Source organism: Dipodomys spectabilis, unplaced genomic scaffold (assembly GCF_019054845.1).
Source record: "Dipodomys spectabilis isolate Male_0828 unplaced genomic scaffold, ASM1905484v1 ptg000002l, whole genome shotgun sequence".
NCBI lineage: Eukaryota > Metazoa > Chordata > Mammalia > Rodentia > Heteromyidae > Dipodomys > Dipodomys spectabilis.
Window position 1 is genome coordinate 37,758,250 of NW_024870679.1, and position 23,488 is coordinate 37,781,737.

At 38.3% G+C, this 23,488-nt stretch overlaps 1 protein-coding gene across 4 annotated transcripts in view; it reads right to left on the reverse strand.

Moving 5' to 3' along the window:
* Dnajc6 (DnaJ heat shock protein family (Hsp40) member C6) overlaps positions 1 to 23,488 on the reverse strand; it is a 135,775-nt gene that overhangs the window by 107,136 nt on the left and 5,151 nt on the right. For 3 of the 4 annotated variants that reach the window (XM_042684288.1, XM_042684303.1, XM_042684279.1), the window contains exon 2: positions 17,037 to 17,240. The exons of the other annotated variant lie outside the window; for it this stretch is intronic. The gene's annotated coding sequence lies outside the window, so the exon portion shown is untranslated. The remainder of the gene's footprint in view (positions 1 to 17,036; positions 17,241 to 23,488) is intronic. 4 annotated transcript variants of the gene reach the window in all.

A 23,488-nucleotide genomic window follows, 5' to 3' on the forward strand; every position in this document is an offset into this window, starting at 1 on the left:
CATTCCATGTTTATTGAAGTACTATTCCCAGTAGCCAAGATACAGATTCAACCTAAGTGCCCATCGCTAGATGAATGGGTAAAGAAAATGTGGTATATATACTATTCAGCTATGAAAAAATAGAAATCTTGTTGTCTGAGACAACATAGATGAACCTGGAAGACATTAATTTAAGAGAAATAAGCACTGAAAAACAATTACGACATGATCTCTCATATGTGTTATTTTAAAAGTATGTATTACACTGATGGCTCATGCCTATAAATACTAGCTACTCAGGAAATGGAGATTAGAAGATCACAGTTCAAAGCCAGCTCAGGCAGAAAAGTATGCCAGACTCCATCACCAATTAATCAGCAAGAAGTCAGGCTGGAAACATGATTCAAGTGGCAAAGCACCAGCTGTGAGCAAGAAAGCCAACCAAGAACAGAAGTCCCTACATTTAAGCCCCAGTACTGGCATATAGACAAACAAAAAATGTTAATCTTACAGAAGTAGAATGGTGCTTACCAGAGGCTGAGATCATCAGGAGCAATCTAGGTCCAGGTACCATAATTATAGTTGATTAGAAGAGTATGTTTAAGGGATCTATTATACAGCATTGTGACTAGAGTTAATAATGGTATATTTTATGAAGAATGTATGTTGTGTTCTTACCAACCAATAATTATGTGAGATTATATACTTATTAATTATCTAGATTTTACATTCCATGACATGTGTATGTATACTTTAAAATATCAAATTGGATATAATAAATACATAAAATTTTGTCTACCATCAAAGGGGATATACAGATATTTGCTAAGTGGTAGAGCACATGCTTAGTATGTGCAAATCCCTAGGTTCAATTCCTAACATGAACATGAAAACTTTAAACACATTTGTGGCAAAAGTCATCACATTTATTTTAATGTTAAGATTCTTTTAGAGAGATCAGGCTGATCTATGGACAAACACATTTAATTTTTTAAATCAACACACTCTAACACAACAAAGCTTTTAGAGAAAAACATAAAATAGTATTTCCGTGACACTGAGGAAACAAAACTTTGTTAAATAGAATCCACATAGATATAACCATAATGTAAAAGTAAAATAGACTATAATAAAGAATTTTGTGAAACTGGGGGTACATCACATGGGTAGAGAGCATGCTTAGTTACATAATCCCTAGCTCAATCCCCCAAAATAAAATTTTTTTTCACCAAAAGACATTATTATGAAAGGCATGACATTGATCAATATGTACAGTATTCATAAACTGACATGCTGAATTGAAAACCGTTTGTATAACTACTTAAGATAATAAATTTCTAATAACAAAAAGACATCATTAAGAAGCTGAATTTGATGGCAAATGTTTGTAATCTCAGCCCTTAGAGGGCTAAGGAAGGAAGATCTTGAGTTCAAAACCAACCTGGGCTGGTGAGTTCAAGACCAGCCTGGGTTACACATAGAGCTTCCTCTAAAAAAAAAAAAGGCAACACTAAGAGAGTAAAATTTAAAAGTATGTTGTAGAGAATATATATATATATATATATATATGCAAGGACTCATATAAAAATGGATATCAATAAGAAAAATGCAGAAATAGAAATTAACAAAATCAAAATTTTGGCAAATGATAATCACGTTTTTCACAAAAGACCAATACACTTAGGACTAAGTGCCCAATCACTGAGTCATAATTAAAATTTGAATCTAAATCACAATGATATATTACTATTAGATACCAATGAGAATGATTAAAATTTAGAAGATTTCCAGCAACAAATGTTAACAAGTGTGGAGCAATGACATGCTCATTCAGTGCTGACAGGATAAAACCTGGTCCAACCACTTTGTCAAAGTATTTGTATTATCAACTAAGGACAACACATCCTATGACCTAGTAGTTTCATGGAAAATACAACAATGTATTCACTTAATGGAATACTATACAAGGATGAGAATGAATAACTACCACATATTGAAGATGGATCTCACAAACATAAAGTGTGCAAAACAAACTGGAGCAAATGCCACAAAGTGAATGACTATATTTAAATAAAAGTCAAAAAGAACTAAACAATTTAAGTCCTTGGCTTGGGTGACAGAAACTAAGGAGGGGCTTCAGGGATGCAATGTCCTGTTACTTGATTTTGGTGCTAGTTACACAGGGCCTTTGCTTTATAGAAGTTCATCTATCTTATACACTTAGAAGCTATACATATTTTCTGCATACTTAAAAGTTTGTTCAAAATTCAGAGTTCATTAAGCATAAACACACACACACACACACATCAAAGAAGTATGAAGTCAAAGTTCTGCAATTTATCTCCTGAGAAGGCTCTAGATGTTCCCATTTGAGCAATGTTCTTACTTTTTTATACGCTGCCAGTTTTGCTTTCTACTGCTGTTGTTCAGGATAAATGTCTCATATTAGAATTGAGCTTCTTGACTTTGCTCTTCTTATAAACTTTTAAAACCCTTTCTTATATATTCAAGTAAAATCAGCCACAGATTTTGAAAGACAAAAAAAATAATCCAGAAAGTTGACTGGGCATGATGGTGCATATTTGTAATCCCAGTACTTGGCATACTGAGGCAGGAGGGTCACAAGTTCCAGGCCAGCCTGGGATACAATTGCAAGCTCAAAAATCAATCTGGACTATACAGTATGATTCTGTCAAGAGAGGGAGAAAGTAGAGGAAAGAGGGAAAGGGGAAGAAAGGAGGAGGAGGGAAGGAGGGGGGCAGTACAAAAGCTAGGACCTAACATGGAAGCTGAACTACAATATGAAATCTGCTAAAGACCTGGGATTTGACAGTACCCTTGCATCTGAGCAATGTAGTGAGTGAACAGTGAAGGCAAGTCTAAAACCAGTAAGTGGGACTGGATGAAGATTTGCCTGAGAAACAGTGAAAGCCCCAGATCCTGTTCCCTCAGCAAGTGCATCTAAGCAGCTGCCATTCCCCAATCACCATATAAGACCAGGTGTTCATTTTCTGGAGATGGTATCAGGACAATCTGATGGCCCACCTGAAGTCCTTGAGGAGCTTACTAACAACACAGAGTCTAGAAGTTTGCCCTGGGAATCACCCAAGCTTCTGGTCTAATAGACTCAACAGTAGGGATGACAGGTAAGCATGTTCTTTTAGGAAAAGGAGATTGCAGAAAAGAGTTGATCCCTCTGTAGGTGTGAACAGACTTTCTGAAAGCACAGGCACTGTAAACAGTTGGCTCTCACAAGCAACAGTAGTACATAAGAGAGAAGAAAGAAGAGGAGGGACTGGATGCGAAGAAAGATGCTGAGACTTTCAAGCTAGATAGTCTCAATCTAGCTGAGAGACAGCAATGTCATCTCATAAGGAAGAGGCCTCAATAATGGTGAAACACATTTGGAGCCATACCTATCAGAATGAGAGGGAGTCACCAAAGTAATGGAATGGACCATACAGGAGTTGGGACACTGGAGGCCCAGTAGGAGTAGGAGAAATTGAAAACTGAAACAATGGTAGTTTGTGATTGGCCCTGAGACCCAGGCTGGGGGAGAGGAAATAGAAGTCAGGTCAAAACAGGAATAAAACATATTCTTTCTTTCCTTCCTTCCTTTTTTTCTTTCTTTTTTGAGGGTAACTGACCTTTTGAACTCAGGGCTTCTTGCCTGCTAGTCAAGTACTCTACCCCTGAGCCACATCCCCAGGACTATTCCTCCCTGCTTTACTTCTCTTTTCCTTCCAGCATATACTGAATATCTACAATATATTCAAATTTTATCCAGCAATTGAAGTATAGGAAAAGACATGAAAAAGAATACACAGGATATTCTGGGAGTGTGTTATGGGCCAAGGCAAGTGGAGGAAACCTGAAGTCCAGGAAAGCCAGCCTACTTCTTTTACCAGAAAAGCTTTCTGGTAAAAGAAGTAGCATGAACAGGGAAAACAAGAGAGTAAAATACTCCAGATAGAAGGGAAAGTATTGGAAAACTTACTATTTAGCCTCTGAGGAAGCAAAACAAATCCAGATGACTTACTACCAATTTCCAGCTATCCATGTCTCTGTGTATGTGTATATAGAAATCCTAAGGTTTGGATTTTAAGTGTCACCACAGGGCCCCTATGTCAGAAAGCTTGGTCACAGCCAAAGGCTGTGGGAAGAAGTGGAACCTTTGAGACTAGAGTCTAGTAGAAGTTAGGACCTTAGTTCCTCCTCTCTTTTTGCTTCCCTGGCTACCATGAGAAGAAGAGGCCTTACCCACCACACACTGTCACCATGATAAACAAATGAAGCTGGTACCACCAAAGGCTCACAGCAAACAAGGCCAAGTAACTATGGCTGAAACCTTGAAATCCTGAGCCAAAATAAATCTTTCCTCCTTTAAGCTGATTTTTGTCTGGTAGGATAACTAACATAGTACATGATGTATGTACATGTGGTATATATTTACATGTATATTTTAACATTAAATAGTGATATCAATATGAGCAACATTTGAATGTTTATTAATATTTGTTCATTAAAATAAAGTTTTAACATGTATCTTTTAATACTTAAATTCTAGATTCCCAGACCAGAAATACATCCTGGATAGGCTGAGTCCCACAGGACTGTTGTTCCTTTCTCCTCACCCCACCTCCATCCATTTAAGACAAGCCCTCCTGAAAGCCCTCTCCTTTAAGACTGGTTCCCAGATTTTCCCATCTACCTCACCACAGCAGGAGTCACAGCTGGGTTTAATTTCTGCACAGTGTCACCACCCCCTCAACTTGGCAAAAGTATTCTAAATTTAAACCACACAGTACCAAACTAAAAAAAGGCTTAGAAAGAAGAACAAACATACCTTGTGTTGGGCTCTTGTTAGATTTCACAGGCACAAATCTCTCTTTTTTTTAAGCATATGTGATCAAATGATTCTTAGGTGATAAAAAGAAAAAAAAAAACCTCCAAGTCTGCATGAGACCAAAGTGTCTGTTTTTAAATTGCCAAGAGGGTGGGGAAGAGGAGAAAAAGAGGAAAGTGACACGCTGACTCATGTAAGGTACACTTGGATGCTGAGAAAGTCACCCATTTCCAACATTCGTGAATGCTGGAATTTTCCTCCCCATCTTTTCTGATCAACAAGCAGAAAGAGTGAGGCAGAGGTAGGAGCCAGAAGTCAAAGCATCTGTCCTAGTTGTGGACTATCCCCAGCCCCCAGGTCATGTCCCCTCTCCGAGCTTCTGATTCCTGGTCTATAAAAATAAGAAGGTTGAACTTGACTAATGGTGCTCAATCTTTTATTTTTCCCTTAGTATTTTCTTCACATTTAACATTTTTTCCTGGTCTGACTTTAATTTTTTTAAAGTTGAGAAACATGAGAGACCTTGCCATAATATTCACAACTGCACCCATCTTTTCGTCACCATCAGCACCATATCACATATGAGTAGCCCTCCTTTACTGTCCTGACCAAACTCCTAGAACTACTGTAATGTGTATCTGGGAAGAGGAGAGCCAAGCACACTAATGCTCAATGCTGAAATGATTGAGTAAATGACTAAAACTTGAACTTTAGAGGCCACGTACATAGGCAGTCATATAAAGCTAATAGTACACTAACACAACAGACAACCCTAAAATCTGAAGAAAAAAAAAATATCAGCTCAACTACAATACCAGGTTTGGGCCAAGTTATCATAAACATTTTTGTAACTTGATCAAATTATTTTGTAAGTTTTAGGGTCATACTGAAGTTCAAATGGTGAGAACTGACCATTCTGAATCGTATAATAACAAAAGTATTAAACATCTGAATGGAAGATCAGACATCACAAACTAAAAAGTTCTTTTAGCACACATACTCTCCAAAAGAACTACACAAATGTGTAAGCATTTCAAAGAACATGTGGGAAAAGAAATGGATACGCCTTTAATATGCAAGAAAAAGTAACAAGAATCAACTATACATATCCTTTGTTATTTGTTTAAGATGTTATCTTGGAGTATTTTTGCTTACAGCTTTCAGTTTTATAAACTAAAGTTCACATTTTTAAATAGCTTATGCAGGTCAAGCATGCAGTCATAATGGAATGAATAGTAGCAGACCTACAGTTCTGCTGAGGACAACGAGAAAAGCCAAATCAGAAACATCTGCTTAAAATAAGGAGAGCTACTAATTGGCTAAGATTGAAAAGCCAAATTTTAGAAAAAGGAAACCCAACTTTTTGTAAGCCCATTTTCCCACTTAGGGTATTTGCAGATTTTTGACCTAAGTCAAGGAGCTAAGAAACCAGGAAAAGGACAAATGTCAAGAGGTAGAAAAGTCTGAAGAACATCATATGGTCTTACGGTGCTTCAGAGACAAAAAGTGGACATCAAGACTGAAAAGTTACATCCTAGAATAACTGAGAGAAGTGAGCCGGATACCAATTTTTCTCTTGTATCACTGACTCATCTGCACAAGGCCAGGAGAAGAAAGCTGACAAGCAAAATCAACATTTTCCGTTTTCAGCAGACTCATTGTCTGAGGGAAATAACATTGGGGTCTACCAGAGGAAGGGGCTGTGGCTCTCAGGAGAAAACATAAGTAGACCAAACTTCAACCAACTGCAAAGCAGTCTTAATTAGGCTCAGTGCTAGTTGCATTCTATACTCGCAGAAGAAAGATGACATCATCCAGAGCCATCAATACAAAATATGGAACATTTAATTAAAGTCTTCTACATATGAGGAGCACCAACAAGAAAAACAGAAAAGATAAACATACTCAAAAGTACCTATACTTGCAGTTACTAAATGTGGTTTTCAAAACTACTGTAATGTTTGTGCAAAAGAGATGACAAAACTAATATGGTGACCCAGTTTTTAAAAAACCAAAGTTCACATTTTTAAATAGCTTAGGCAGGTCAAGCATGCAGTCATAATGGAATGAATAGTAGCAGACCTACAGTTCTGCTGAGGGCAACTAGAAAAGACAGATCAGAAACATCTGCTTAAAATAAGGGGAGAGTAAGTTATTCAGGAGGCTAGAGTATCCCAGGTGGAGACCAACTCAACAAAAATTCACTATCTTATCTGAAATATGGTATAAAAGCAAGTTGTCTGGGGATGAGGTTCAAGTTAGCAAGGGCCAAGCCCTGAGTTTAATCCTTAGTCAAAAGGAAAAGGAAAAATTCAGGAAGGAGAAGAGGAAAAAGAAAGAGAGAGAGAATGAAAGAAAGAAATATGGAAGGAAGGTAGGAAGGGAGAGAGGGAGGGATGGTGGGAGGGAGGGAGGGAAGGAGAGAGGGAAGGAGGGAGGGAAGGAAAGAAAGATAAGGAAGAAAGAAAAAGAAAGAAAGAAAGAAAGGGAAAATGGAGGGGAGGAATGGAGGGAAGGAAGGAAGGAAGGAAGGAAAGAAGGAAGGAAAGAAGGAAGGGAGGGAAAAGGGAGGAAGGAATGAAAGAGAGAAAGTAAATGACAAATGTGAAGATTTCATTTTAAAAATAATCGAATAAAGTTCTGAAATTTAATACAAAATGAAATTTAAAAATTAAAGGTTGTATATGAATGAATTTAACATAGAAAGGGAACTATAGGGCACTAAAGAAAACCAGGTAAAAATAATAAATAGCAGAAAAACATGACTAAGAGCACAGAAAGTAAAATAAGTGATAAAAGGAAAGGTAAAATGTGATAATAAATGTAGTGTAAAAGTAACTGGAATCTCAGGAAGAGAAAAATGAGCAAAATTATATTCAAGGGGATAATTGTAGAGAATTACAATAATTGCAAAAAAAGTAAAAGAAAAGAAAAAATTCAAGCCACACAGATTCATAGTTCAAGCCCTATGGCTGAAAAAATAAATAAATAAAATAAAGACAAAAGGTGGAGGTAGAAAAGAAAACAGAAAATGAAGTTAAGATCTTAACACTGTCTGAAATATGATGAAATAAAAATAACATTAGGGTAATCGCACATACACACACAAAGGCATGTAGGCATGCACGCACACACTCACACAAAATAAAATGGAAACCTTGTAACTAATACATTAGTAGAGAGAAAATAGAAAGTTAAAAATATTTCTTGATTAATCCAAAAGAAAGAAAACAATGGAAGCATTATGGAAGACAGATAGATGGGATACAAACCCAAAACAGGAAACAAGTAGTAACCAATATTGTAATTGTAAACCTCAATATATCTACACTCAAACTAAGGGCCAAATTGCCAGGTTGATTTTTTTTGTAGTGATGGGGGGCTGATCTTGGGATTTGAACTCAAGGCCTGGGTACTGTCCCTGAGCTTTTTCATTCAAGGCTAGTGCTCTACAATTTGAGCCACTGCACTACTTCTGGCTCTTTGCTGGTTAACTGGAAATAAAAGTCTCATGGACTTGCCTGCCCAAGTTGGCTTCGAACCACAATCCTCAGATCTCAGCTTCCTGAGTAGCTAGGATTTTAGGCATGAGCTACCAGCACCTAGTCATACTGAATTTCTAAAATTTCATTTATGTGCTGCTTATAAAAGATATATATATTAAAAATAAGGACACAGAAAATTAAAATCTAAAACTGGGAAAACCAATCATCTACCATCCCAAAGAAAGCTAGCATTGCTTCATTACTATCAACAAGATAGACCTTAAGGCCAAAAGAGATAATGAAAGAAATTTCACAAATATGGTATAACAACTGTAAATTTATATGACATACATTTAATAACGTATCTTTAAAGTTAAAGGAAAAATTGACAAACATAAAAAGAAAAATAGAGAAATACAAAATCATACTGTTTAGAGTTTTACTACTTTTAGGAACCAATCAAATTAGGTGCAGGGGGAAATCATCTGTACTATAAAACTGTTAAAACTGAAATAACTGACAAAACATGGAACCAAACAGCCTTAGTGTCCACATTCTTTTAAAGTACACACACACACTACTATAAGCAAAATATACAAGTCAAATACAGTAATACATGAAAAGAATAACAAGTCATACTTCCTTGAGTTTATACCAGAACACTCAAAACTCAAAAACTAAACTGTAAGTGGCCATACAGGATAAAATAGAATGATATGATCAGAAAAATATTTGACAAAAGCTCAACATTAGTAAATGCTGTGATTTAGTGCGCAAAGAATATAAGATAACTTAGTCTAATAAAAAAGTATTTATATGATTCCCATGTGAAATATTGTATCGAATGCTAAAAATAATGATAGCCTTTTCCCTTAGGTAAGGAACAAGATAAAGATACTCACCATCACCACCCGTATTCAACATTTTAAGAGAGATCTTAGCTAGTTCATATGAGAAGGGAGAAAAAGGTACAGACTGGAAAGGAACTGATTTTCTTACAGAAAATTAATTGTCTACATAGTAAGCCCTTAATGTAAAAACTATTAAAATAAATCAGTTTATTTAAATAAATTAATTAAGTAAATAAATTCAGTTTAGCAAGGGCACTGAAATAAAGTCAGCATATAAAATTGAATTGTAAGCTGTGTATGGTAGTATAAACCTCTTCTGTCAGCATTCCAGAGCAGAGGTAGGGAAATCACAAGGAGGCTAGACTTAGCAGAGAGTTGCAGTTCATTCTGAACTACAAGAATAGGAAAAAAAAAAAAAAAAAGACCAAAAGGGCAAAAATGGATTTCTATTTCCCCAGGAACAGTTCCAAACTGAAATTTTAAAGTGCCAGTTACAGTAGCATTAAAAAAATTGATGCATGACATCACTTTTTTAGCAGAATTATAACCCATATGTCCCAGTATCTCTGGTATTTAATGAGAGTAGTTCATGCTCAGGTTAATCCTATTGTTCAGGACTGTGGTAATCTTTTTTAAAGGGGCCAGAATTGAATATATAATACCCAAAAGTTTTAATGTTAGATCAAGCCCTTTCAAAACAGGAAGGGGGTAAAAATCCAGTCATTTTGCTACTCAGTTTACATCTCAAATGCATATGAATATAAAATATATAACTATATAAACAATACATTTATATGCATTTGTAAGCAATACAAATGTATATAATATATAAATAGAACATTAAAAACAATAGGTAACAAAATAAGTAAAATAATAAAATAAATAAAAATGATATAATAAATGATAAATAAAATTTTGTTCATGTAAAATATGAACAGAAAAACAGTTAATATTTTGAGAAAAATTCAAACCTACCTAACATAAATATTAGACAAATAATTATATGCATATTATATTTCAACTGCAATATAGAGGATAACTGAAATAAGTTATTTATAATTAAAACAACATGTATTTCAACTTGTAAATTCTCAGTCTGAGCCATGTTAGAAGACACTGAAATAGACACATACTTGTACATGTATGCCAACTGAATGATCAGATGAATTGGGCCCCAAACACAAACAGTATGGCTTTGAATAAGCGATTTTTCTGAACAAGAATTAAGTATAGTATTCCTTAGATTTGCACAGCATTTTTTTTTTTGTTGGTCAGGATATTTGAACTCTGGGCTTGGGCGCTGTCCCTAACTCTTCAGCTTAAGGCTAGTGCTCTGCACTCTACAACCTGAACCACAGCACCACTTCCAGTTTTCTGGTGATTATTTGGAGATAAGAGTCTCACAGACTTTCTGCCTGAGCTGGCTGTGAACCATGATCCTTAGATCTCAGCCTCCTGAGTAGCTAGGATTACAGGTGTGAGCCACCAGCTTTGCACAGCATTTTTTAATCCAGGACATCTCTATAGATATCATAACCAACACATATTTTAAGCTCAGAAAAGTATAGAAGGTTTTCACCTACCTCTTAAGCAAATCATCTAAGAATTGGAAAGAACACAAGTTAACTAGTTATTCAATGAAAACTGTAGGAAATCTCAGGACTTCTAGCATTGCTTCTGTCCATTTCAGCCCAAAACACTGTAGGGGCCCTCAATCATGTGACAATTTCAAAACATACTTGCCAGTATCCCTACTGTTCTCAGGAGACTGTACCATTCCCGCTGAGAATGGTAGACAAATTTCTAATGCCAGTTTTACCACATGTTAATCCTGAAACAGTAAGAAATCCCAGTCATTCACTGATCACCTCTTCTAAGGTACCATTTCCCAAGCCTACCCATTCACAGCAGCAATGACAAAAATCCTCAAAAAATAAAATCACGTTTTCTCTAAAACTATCAAGATGTTATGATGGTTAAGGGGAAAAAGTTACATTTATTTTATGTTATTTTATTTTTGCAGTCCTGGGGCTTGAACTCAGGGTGTGGGCACTGTCCCTAAGCTTCTTTTGCTCAAGGCTAACACTCTACCACGTGAGCTGCAGTGGTACTGAGGAATTGAGCACAGGGCTTCCTGCATGCTAGGCAAGCACTCTACCACTGAGCCACAATCCCAGCCCCACATTACATTTTTATGCTCTTACCTTTATTTAGTTTTCACAGGGTGACAGATGGACACAATATTTTTTTTAAGTAGAGCTTAAAAGTGTGGGTCTAACCTAGATTCTGATGATTAGATTCTGTAACTTTCAAGTGAAAAGTTCTTTCAGAATGTGCTTTCATAGACAGCACTCAAATCCTAGTTTTACCACATAAAAATGTGAGGCATATCCCTCATTTGCTCACAAACTGTCATGTTCGCTATTTTGAATTAAAGTCTAGGAAAAGAACTGAAACATTGGGAGGAATAAAAATATTTTCTCTGACCTTATGTTTTTAAATGTACCCAAATTTTCCAATTCTCCTTTAAAAAAAATCTCTTCTTATAAGATTTTGTGAAATACTCAACATATTGAAAAGGAAACTTGGAGCTGAATTTCTATTACTAAAATGTTTATTTTCCAAACAACACAATTTAGAAAATTAGTCAAAAGCCATCATTTTTCTAAGGTTCACATTTTTCTTTATTTTTTATTTTTTATTGTTTTGTCGGTCGTGGGGCTTGAACTCTGGGCTTGGGCGCTATAACTGCACTCTTCATCTCAAGGCAAGCACTCTACTGCTTGAGCCACAGCTCCACTTCCAGTTTTCTAGTGGTTTATTGGAGATAAGAGTCTCACGGACTTTCCTGCCCAGGCTGGCTGTGAACTGCCATCCTCAGATCTCAGCCTCCTGAGTAGCTAGGATTACAGACATGAGCCACTGATGCCCGGCTACATTTTTCTTTATATAGAAGATAATTTAACTCTAATAATGAATGATGTTGACAATTTTATTTTAAAACTGCAATTTTACAAGACTAGTTATTTCTCAATCCTTACTTAACAGGGAAATGGTTTTAGGACTTGGATTTGAATCTTGACTGCCACTTGCTATGTACCAATGAACAAAAATTCTTAATCCATTTCTCTTTATGTAAACTACATAAAGAGAGGTAGCAATGTTAGTTATCTCATAGACAGCTTTTCACATGTTAGTTGTTAATTAAATTGGAGTTATGGCAGTCACTGTTAAAATTAGCTATTACATTAGCCAGTATCTATTTAGTAACCCCTTCTAATTTTCCCTTTTTTTTCAATTTTCCTTTAGTTGTTTCATACATAATATTTTTGTATGCAAAAGCATTTTGAGATATGCTGCACATGTAGTATTACAATGTCTTTTGTATTTTATAACTGTATTTGGCTGTCCTAAGATGTAATAAAAAGAGGGGAATGGAAGGAAGACATTAATTAAACCACAATTCAACATTTACTGAACACCAGTCATGTGCTAGTAGATTATAAATACTCAAGTTCTGCCTACCAACATCCTGCTCAGTTATTTGTCCTGTAAACTCCTTTTAATTTTCCTGGTTCTCTTTTCAGTCTTTATAAGAAGAATTGACATCTAAACAATTCATACAGTTTGGTAGTTTTTCTGTGGTCTTTTTCAGCATAATGACTCTAAATTTTAATGTATTTATTTCATATTCAGGTCAACATCTGGTATTTTGGTATCCACAAATAGCTCTCATGGTCTGGTGGCCTTCCCAAGACCTCTTCCTCAATACACACACACACACACACACACACACACACACACACACTTTACGTCACACAATTAGCTGTCTGTCAACACATAGCCATCTCCTAGCCTTGAAGGGATCCTATCATCTTAAGAAATAGGCTTGAAAGAATATTGAAAACCATCAGAAACGCAATAATTCTTAACTTACTTGAGATTGTAAATTTTGAAAACCCAAGGAAAACTGCCACCCTTCACATGTACTCTAGACAGATGGATAGATACACACATATGCATAAGCAAGTAACATATAACATTGCATTTCACAGACTCCTTCACAATAAAATTAACAAGCTATGATTTATTTCAGTGTTGACTAAGACTCACAGTTAATAGGTCTGGTATCAAAATGTCACTTTCATTAAAGATACAAGTATAGGCAACAACTTCCTGAACACATCTCCAATAACTCAGGAAATAAGAGCAAGAATTAACAAATGGTATTTTATCAAATTAACCTCGGCACAGCAAAAGAATCAATTAACAGAGTGAAGCCACAGACTAAATAAAAAATGGGAGAAAATCTTTGCCAGCTATGCATTTGATGGGGAATTAATATACAGACTATAAAGAGCTCAAAAAACTATGACCAAATAGCAAAATAATCTGGTTAATAAATGAGAAAACATTAAACAGCAATACAAATGGTCAATAAATACTTTGTAAATGTCTAATATCTGTGGTCATCATGGAAATGAAATCAAAAGGACGTTGAGATTCCATCTCACCACTGTAAGAATGGTTGTTGCCAAGAAAATAATCAGCCGGGTGCCAGTGTTTCATGACAATAATTCTCATTACTCAAGAGGCTGAGATCTGAGGATCACAATTCAAAGCCAGCCTGGGCAGGAAAAGTCCAAGAGACTCTTATCTCCAATTAACCAAAAAAGCCAGAAGCAGAGCTGTGGCTCAAGTGGTTGAGTACTAGCCTTGTTCAAAAAAGCTTAGGGACAGCACTCAGGCCCCAAGTTCAAGCCCCAGTAACAATAAAATAAAAAAAAAGAAAGAAAGGAAACCATCCATGAGAATTGCTGATGAGGATGAGGGAAAGCAGGAACCCTTATACAATGCTGCTGAGAATATAAATTAGTGCACTCATAATGGAAAGTACTATGGAGCTTCCCAAGTATCAAGTGCCATGACACACACCTGGAATCCAACTATGTAAAAATTGGAGCTAGGGAAGATCTTGGTCTCTGGTCTGCCCTAGACAAAAGTACAAGACCCTACCTGAAAAAATAAACTAATACATAAAGGTCTGGAGTGTATAACTCAAAGAGTAGAGGACTTGCCTAGCATAAGGCCCACAGTTAAGCCTTTAGTACTGCCAAAAACACAAAATAAAGTGATAATCCAGCTCTACCACTTCTCAGTCTATTCAAAGGAATCAAAGGTAGCTCACACCCATGCTTACTGTGAGACTATTCACAATAGACAAGATATAAAATCAGTTTAGGTCCCCTGAGCCAATAAAGAAAATGTCATAAAATACACACTGGAGCTTCTCAGCCATGAAGGAGAACAAAATTACGGCATTTGCAAGAAAATGGATGGAGCTGGAGAGTATCACATTAAGGGAAATAAGCCAGACTCAGAAAGACAAACATCATATGTGGAATCTAGACCAACATGAAAGGACATGAAAGTAGAAGGGGACTATTTGGAAAGAGGAAGGAGGAGGCAGAGAGAGGAATGAACAGGATCAAAGTACATTAAGTGTACATATAAGTGTGAATAACGTAACCCATTATTCTATACAATTAATACATGCTATTTTTAATATACCTTTCCAATATGCATACATAAACATGAATACATATAACTTTCAAGAAACAAGTTACCCTTACCATGTATAATGGTTTCTGACATTTTCTAGTCTGTTCCATATGAAATGTTACTTAAGGCTCATCAAGTTGTATTCCCACCTCCCACAATATGAAAAAACATAATGTAATCTACCATCTCTCTACTTCAGAGATAAACAAACTGAGAGACACAGAAATAAGAGGCCTTGTCACAGACCACTAATAGTGATGGCTGAACAACCCAGAACCTGATTCTCCTGAACCCCAGCCCAAAGCTCTTTCCAATACAAAGTGAAACAAAAAAAATGTAGATGCCAGTGCTTTATAAAAAGGGTTGAGGATCCGCAGTTTCCAGCATGTTGATTTACCCTGAGAAAGACAGTGTTTCCATTCTGAACAATAATGAACACTGACCTCATCCTAAGCTTCCAATTTGGGAAGCTTCAATGTTTTCTAAATCACATCCCTGGCCTAGCATGACTTGGCAAATAAGCAAATTCTTCTCTTTCCATTAACTCTTCCTCCAGACACTGCAAACAACACAGAAGAAGCCAACCTTCTCCTCAGAACCGATTTTAAATACTTTGATTACAAACAGAGGTAGTATTTGTCCATGAGAGATTGGCTTAGAAACAGAGTAAACAGATCCTGGGTGCTCCTTATTGCTGTTTTCAGCCCCACCAAGACTGCTTAATTAAAATTTAAACGTCAAAACCACACAGAGATCAATAAATGGATGCGAAATGATCCACAGCCTCTGCGATGCTACCCGCTCTGCACCGCCGCCCCCAGCGCTTTTAAAGCCTCAGTTATAGAAATGGGGTTGCTTAAGAGAGTTTGATAGCTTAAAACGCCAGTGTCCCCCATTGCATCAGATTGGGTGCAGGCTACCCCCCCCCCCTCCTTCTTTTTCTTCTATCTCATCGATATATAAATACCTATAACCCATCACGACACAGAAATCTTTTAACCAGCCAGCTTGTAGCCAACTCCTAGGGACTTGAAGGCCAAACCCCACCACCCATCGCCGCAGAAAGGTTTAGGCCCTGTGTGCTTGGCACCCATCGTGCAGACCACCTAACGGGAACGCGGGAGAGTGCGGGGTGCGGCGGAAGAGGGGGGGTGTGCACCGTGGGAGCTGCCCTGGGCGCCCTGACCAGCCCTTTGCCTGCATTCCCACAATCCTCCAAAGCCCAAGGGCAAAGAGCTGGGGCCCCCTTAAAGCAGAAGAAGCCTAGAAGAGGGTGCGGCGCCACGCAGTTCAGGGACTGGCGAACCCTAAAATTAGCGCTCAGCAAGCAGGGGCTGCGCACCACCACCGCGAGGAGATGGCGGCCCGCTGCGCTGCGCCCTGCGCGCCAGCCACCCCTCGGCACCCCTCCCTCCCCTCCCCATCACCAATGCAGAGCAAGGAAACGGGGGGGGGGGGGGCGGGAGGGGGGTCGGGATTGGACTCAGGACCACAGGTGGCCTTTTAAGATTCCCTCAGGGGTCCAATGCCCATTACCCCCTCCTCCCCATCTGCGCCAGAAACGTTAAATTTTGGAGAAATTAAACCCCCAGAATCCTCTAGAATCCATGCTGTCGGACTTAAAATTTGGATGGTTCATTTTCATTCCCTTCCTGAGTTCTCACTTAAATGATTTTTTTCTCCTCGCGCATCTCTCCCGACAGAACTAGTGTGGGTGGGTGGGTTTGATCCCCTTGGGAGGGGAAGGGGGAGGGGGAGGAGGGAGGGGAAGAAGGAGGAGAGCCGAGAGACTTTACGTTCCAATATCCCTTTGCCAGATAAACAGTTCTGAAGGTCAGTGTTCACTCCCCATTGAACAGTCCTGTAAAAGATTAATGCTCATTAAGAGACTCTCAGCCAGCGTTTCTCTTGAGAACCCAAACTGTTTAAGACCCGAGTGTTTCACATACTCCAATAATACACTGGAAACCTACATTTTAATGGTGAACTACTGTCATCCCCCCCCCCCAAAATGATCAAAAGCTGTTAGAAGGAAACCTGTGAAATGGAAATAGACATCTCAGCCAAGATTAAATAAAGAATATAAAAATACGTTTAGTACTACCAAAAACTGAAAAATTGAATGACACAATATTTGGAAACCAGAAGCCAGTAACAATACATATATTATATAACTATTTTGTGAATTTTTTAATAATATACGCACAGTAATTTTAAATCATCCATTAATGCAAATGAAACATGTCCGGGGTCCTTGGGATGACATTTCATCCCTAGCATCTTCCAGCCGCCTCTCTGCAGCCAGCCCCTTACCTTTATTTTCAGAATCTTTCATTCTCTGCTTCTTCCCTTTGCTGCAAATGAGCAGGAAAAGTCCAGTCGATTCTGTAACCCTGACTTCTGATTTGTCATTCACAGACAGTCAGCGGTCTCAGGGGCGAAGTCCCTCAACGCAGGAGCACCCAGGCTCTGATAATTGCATGCAACTCGGATGTGCGGGTTATAATTTTGCTTATGCTAGAACGGAAAGGATGGAGATGAAGGCAGACGTAAACACAACTTCCAAAACATGGCATGGAATCGGATCTGGAGCTTCGGCTTGCCTTTCTACCCTTTGGGTAAGGAACAGACTGTATAGCGCCTCCTTGCCTCTGGAAAAATGTGGTTCAAGTGGAAAGGGGAATCTCTGTGCTATGTGTCCTAGGCTTGTTTTCAAATGATAGCCCCAACTTTGCTGGAGATTCAGAGTGCTGTGCTTTGTTTCCCCATATATACATAAGTCTCTGATTGCTTTAATCATTCATTCAACAAAGGTTTCTTTTACTTCTGTGGCTAGGTAATGTGCTAAGAAATGGGAATACAGCAATGTGTAGGACCAGCTCCCAGTGCTCAAACTACTCACATCTGTTACAATAGAAAAATGTTCAGTGCAGTACAATGACCTATGTCTGCTGCATGGACACAGGTTACTGAACTCACTTCACCCAGGTGTAAGTTGACACGTAAGAGGCTTTAATGATTGATTGTAAGGCAGAGAGTGGCTCAGCCAGGAATAGGTATGAGAAAGCCAGACCAGGAGACCCTTCTATTGGAGAGCAAGGAAGCGTCAAGCAAATCTTTGAATCCTTACAGTCATGTTTACTTTATATTATTACACAGCTCAGATTCACTCATTCCTTCCTTCAGTCATTCATTCAGCTAATGGTTATTTGTGCAAAGCACTGTTCACCTGTTAGCGTTTCAGAGTACAAAAACTAAGACCAAGTTCCTGCGCCTGTGCTATTACATTTCAGTGGGAGGAGTCATACAGCAATTTTAAAAAATGAGTATATTAAAAAGGATAGCAATGCTGAAAAGGAAAATTAAACATGGTAATAAAATAAAAGATGTCATTTTAGATTAAAGTGGCCCTTAAATGGGTGACATTTAAATGGGGCAGGGTCAGCGCAGTCTTGCAAACACCTTCACTTAGAACCTGCTTCTTCTCCTCATTCAAAAGTGTTCCTTCCCCATTATATCCATTGAAAAGCTGATCATCAGAAAGATTCACTGTTCCAGTCCAGGATCTAAATAAATTGGGAGAAACAACAGCAAATATATCTACATTTAACTCTCATCCTCAGAAATTACTGTTGGAAAATATCCTGAACCAGGAGCAGAGAAAAGAGAGTTCAAATGGCCTCTCTCTACCACGTGTTAGCTGAGTGGTTTAGGGCGGATGACTTAACCTCTCTAGCATCAGTTTCTCAGCTGTTAAATGGAGCTAATCATACCTGCCCTGGATATGTGCCAGGCTGTTTAGAAGATCAAAGGGGAAAAGAGATGTGGTATTTGTAAACCAACTGCTCTATAAATGTAAGGTGTAATTACCAACTGACTGAGCACATTGAAGAGGACTAATCGCCAGTGTTTACTTGCTCATTGCTGTAGCCAGGAGTCACATATGGCCACTAGAGGTCTCTGAGTTGATTTCCAGATGCTAAAACCAGACAACTCCCTTAAAATTTGGACTTTTATTTTTTAAGGTATTTGGTATTGATTTCCATTTATCTTCTACTCTTCTTTAACAACTTACAACCAGTGAGGAATATAAGCTGCTATAGTTTGGATCTCAAATGTCTCCCAACGGCCCGTGGGTTAAAGGCTCAATCCCCCAAGAAATGCTGTTTTGTTAAAGTGTTGGAAAGCTGAATAACACATATGCCTTCATTTCAACCTACTACTAACTACATTAAACAAGCCATATCAAAGAAATCACATCAAAGAGATGGACATCTCTATCTCTAAGGCCTAAGTCCAAGATAGCCAAAAGGTAACCTGTAGGAGCCCTTTGGGGGCTGAGAGAATAATGGATTCATGCACCCTTTCATTCAATAACATTCATTATGCCAAGTACTACTCTTAATGCTTTTAACAGTGAAGATGATGTCCTGCAGAACAAAACATTCTCTATCCTCAGGAACTTGTGGTTCCCAGCCAAAAGGTTTCCAAGACTTAGTAACCTGGGCAAAGGGACACCAAGGCCAGGGTTTCAGTCATATAGGGTGGTGAAGTGGAAGAGAACAGAGACAAATATGAGCTCTGCCATTTATTAGTCTATAGAGTAAGCTAGAACAAGTTTCTTCCCCTTTCTAAGTACTGATAGTACTTATCTCCTATAGTTGGGTGAGGCTAAAATGAATAAAAACATGTAAAGTACATGGCACAAAGCCTAACACATATAACACTCTATAAATGCTATAAGATTTTTATTATTGCCTATGACCTAGGTCAAGTTGAATCCTCCGAACTTTAGTTCCCTCGTGAAATGTGGAAAACAAAGAACTAGTTTGTAGGATTCTTGTGATACTTATATATCAGGAACAATATAAAGCCCTTGGCATTAAGAAATAACCACCCACTGGCCAGCCTCACTTGAGACTGTTTTTAATCAAGCAAGCTACACCCCCGCCAGGGAGATATAGGGGTATAGAGACTAAGGCTAGAAACTATAAGTAAATGGGCAATAAATGGAAAGCACAGTCAATTCTAGGACAACTGAAATTTTATCTAATATTTCTTTTTTGCATATGTGTATGCTTGTCCTGGGGCTTGAACTTGGGGTCTAGATTCTGTCCCTGGGCTTTTTTGGTCATAGCTAGCACTCCACCACTTGATCCATGCTTCACTTGCACCCTTTTGGTGATTAATGGGAGATAAGAATCTCCTGTAATCCTAGCTACTCAGGAGGCTGAGATCTGAGGATTGCGGTTCAAAGCCAGCCAGGGCAGGAAAGTCCATGAAATTCTTATCTCCAATAAACCACTCAGAAAGCTGGAAGTGGCGCTGTGGCTCAAGTGGTAGAGCGGTAGAGCGCTAGCCTTGAGCTGAAGAGCTGATGGACAGCCCTCAGGCCCAGAGTTCAAGCCCCATGACCAAAAAAAAAAAAAAAAGAGTCTCATAAACTTTCTTTCCCAGGCTGGCTTCAAATCACAATCCTCAGATATCAGCCTACTGAGTAGCTAAGAAGACAGCTTGTTTAAATAGGGATACAGGTGGACCGATTGCACCAATAAGATGTACAAGATGTTTTGTTGAAAATGAACTTTACAACTTTGGTGCAGGGAGTGGGGGAGGGGGAGGGGAAGGGATGGTAAGGGGAAACAAAGGAGAAGGTAACAATGCTTGATAAGAAATGCACTCATTACCTTGCCCATGTAATTGTAACCCCTCTGTACGGTATTTTTACAATAAAATAAACAAAAAGATAGGCATGAGCCACAAGTGCTTAACGTCTAATGAAAAGTCAAGCATGCAAAAATCTAAAGAACTGTAAAGTAAGTCCCGTATCTGTACACATTTTATGTCAATCTCTTTATTTGTCCTTAATTGATTTCTTCCCCTGCCCTATACTCCTCTGAAATGGCATGTCTCATATTGCTCTCCAGACTGATCTCTGAAATTCTGGACTCAAGTAATTCGTTCACCTCAGCCTCCCACGTACTAAAATTACAGGTTCCTTATGTTTTACATAAGCAAATAAAAAGTGGAGGTAGCCAGGCCCTGGTGGCTCATGCCTGAAATTCTAGCTACTCAGGAGGCTGAGATCTATGGATTGCAGTTCAAAGCCAACCTGGCCAGGAAAGTCTAGGAGACTCTTCTCTCCAATTAATCACAGAAAAAGCTAGCAATAGGGCTGTGACTCAAGTGGTAGAAAGCTACCCTTGTGCAAAAAGGAGCTCAGGAACAGTGCCCAAGCCCAGAGATCGAGCCCCAGCAATAGGAAAAAAATAAAGGTATGGCTCAAGTGGTAGAGCACCAGCCTTGAAGGAAAAAGCCAAGCAGGAGCACAAAGCCCTGAGTTCAAGCCACAGTAGCGGGATAAATCTGCAAGAGCCTTTATAAAGAGCCTTTATTTTCCCTCTTGACACAACGTTTACCAAAGCTTTAGACTCACTGACTTTTTTTTTGGCCCTTCAAGCAGGGTCCGGTGAACTCTCAAAAGTCTTATTCTGCAAACCTCAAGACCACACTTCATTGAGAGACAAAGACAGATTCAAGCTTTGGAGCATCCCACAATGAGACAGACCCCAAGCTTCAAATACATTGGTACCAAAGACCATTATAAACAACTATTAATAGCATGATGCTCCGTTTCAATAACTGGATTTAGAGAACATTTCCAGACAAGCTCCACTGGCCATGAAGTCCTTCCACAGCTCTGCACAGTCCTTGTCTTGTTAGATGCCACTTCTGAGTCACTAGATTGGTGAGTCATGCCTAGCAAGCAAGGCCATCTTGCAAGCAAAACTGAAGAGAATCTTCAGGAAAAATTTATGAGGCAAGAACAACTGAAGGCAAATAGGCATTTGATTTGTTCTAGCAAAACAAAAACGAAAGATGTTTTAAAAAAATAGACTGCTGTAATAGTGAGGGTTAAACTTACAAGCAGCCATTTTTTACTTTGAAAAAAAAAAAGACGAGCAAACAAAAAGCTTTTATATTCCTTTGGAACTTTGAAGAGGCTTTTATTCCTTGATTGGTGGATGGTTATATGTAAGCAGCAAGACTCAGAAGGTACTCCTTAGTGATGTACACTGACTGATCCCAATTACTTGGCTGGAGCCTCTTCCGCCTTAAGTCACTTGCTCCCCAAATATGTAGCATGGGGTAAAACGAAGCGGCTTCCATTCCATCACCACATTGGGCCTTCCTCATCCTGACAAGCCTCTATTTGATTTACCATGAAAGAGGCAAGAAAAAGAAACAAGCATCACTGATGGGGAGAGATTGGGGGTAAAGCTGTATAATCAGGGGGCCAACTACAGAAAGGAGCCGTATAGCTACCAGAAAAGCTGAATAAGCTCCCATGATGCCAAGCTACCAGGCCAGATGAAGATAATCTAGCTGTGGAATATCTACCAATCCCCAGTCTCTTGTTAGAAGGAAGAAGGATGCTACTACAGAAGAGTTCATGGTTGGCCCGAAGATATAGATGCCTGGAAGCTATGATCCTTTACTGTGCCCATTGAATTTTCCAGACCCATATCTAACCATATTTGGGGAGTAATTTCCTGGTGGAAGATCTAGACTAATGACCCATTAAAATAACAACCAGGTCTTTGTGAGGTTCTATGTACCAGGAACTCTTTTAAGCATCACAGCAACATGGTAGTATAGAATTTATCATCTCCATTTTGAAAATGATATATACTTCAGTTTTGGAAAGATTAACTTCCCTGGCAAGATCACATAATCGTATAATTGTATAATTGTGTGATATTTACTACTAGCAGACTGAACCATAGCCAGATTACCATCAAAGCATATGATTCTAGATGCCCAAAGTACATCATGAGAAATTCAGGCCACCCTTTAAAAACTCAAATAAAAGTGGGATATGATATGTATTCATTTTTGTTTTTCCTCTCCATGAATATTGGAACATTCTTGTTTTATACTGGGAGATGTGGACATAAGATGCTCCACAGGTAGTCGGACTTCAATCTGGCATTGGCCAGTCATGTGAACTCCTACAAGTCACTTAGTATCTCTAGATTTCCCTCTCTCAGTTATAAAATGAGGGAAATATGTGACATCTGTCTTCCTCCTTCCAGATGCATTATCTAATATTTGAGCAAGATCTTGTAGCTGTACTACTCTATAAAGTATCATTCAACAGAAAATACCTAAGAACAACCATATGCCCAGGGTGTTTAGGAGAAGATAAGAGAAATATTAAGTAGAGAAATATAAAAAAGAAGCTAAGATCCCACCTAAGAATGAGCTCTGCTGGGTGAACTCCAGGACAGGAAAAAGCAGAAATCAGAGGATGTTGTACATGCAGTACCAACCTGGTTTTAAAATTATAAAATAGAACATGCATTGTAACTTGACTTACTATAGTGGCAATATCCATTCATTTTTCTTTTGTAAACACTCACAGGGTATTGTCACTCAGAGAATTCCTGTTCTGATCAGCAACCTCATTCAAGCAAAAGGAAGAAGTGACTAGACTTCATATCCACTAGCTTTCAGCAGCCCTTCTTGATGACAGTAGGGAGGAAATTTTATTGGCACATTGAAGGAACACATACTTTGAAAGCCAGCAAGATGACAATGACAAACTGTAGAATCTCCCTGACTACCACCAATAGCAAACTTTGTTTCTAGTGCAATAAATAAATACTGGAAAGGTAAAAATGATTGGTCATTGTCAAAGTTATCTTTAAAATGCTCATTATGCCCTAATACCATATAACTAGTTCTTTTAATTCCTTAATTTA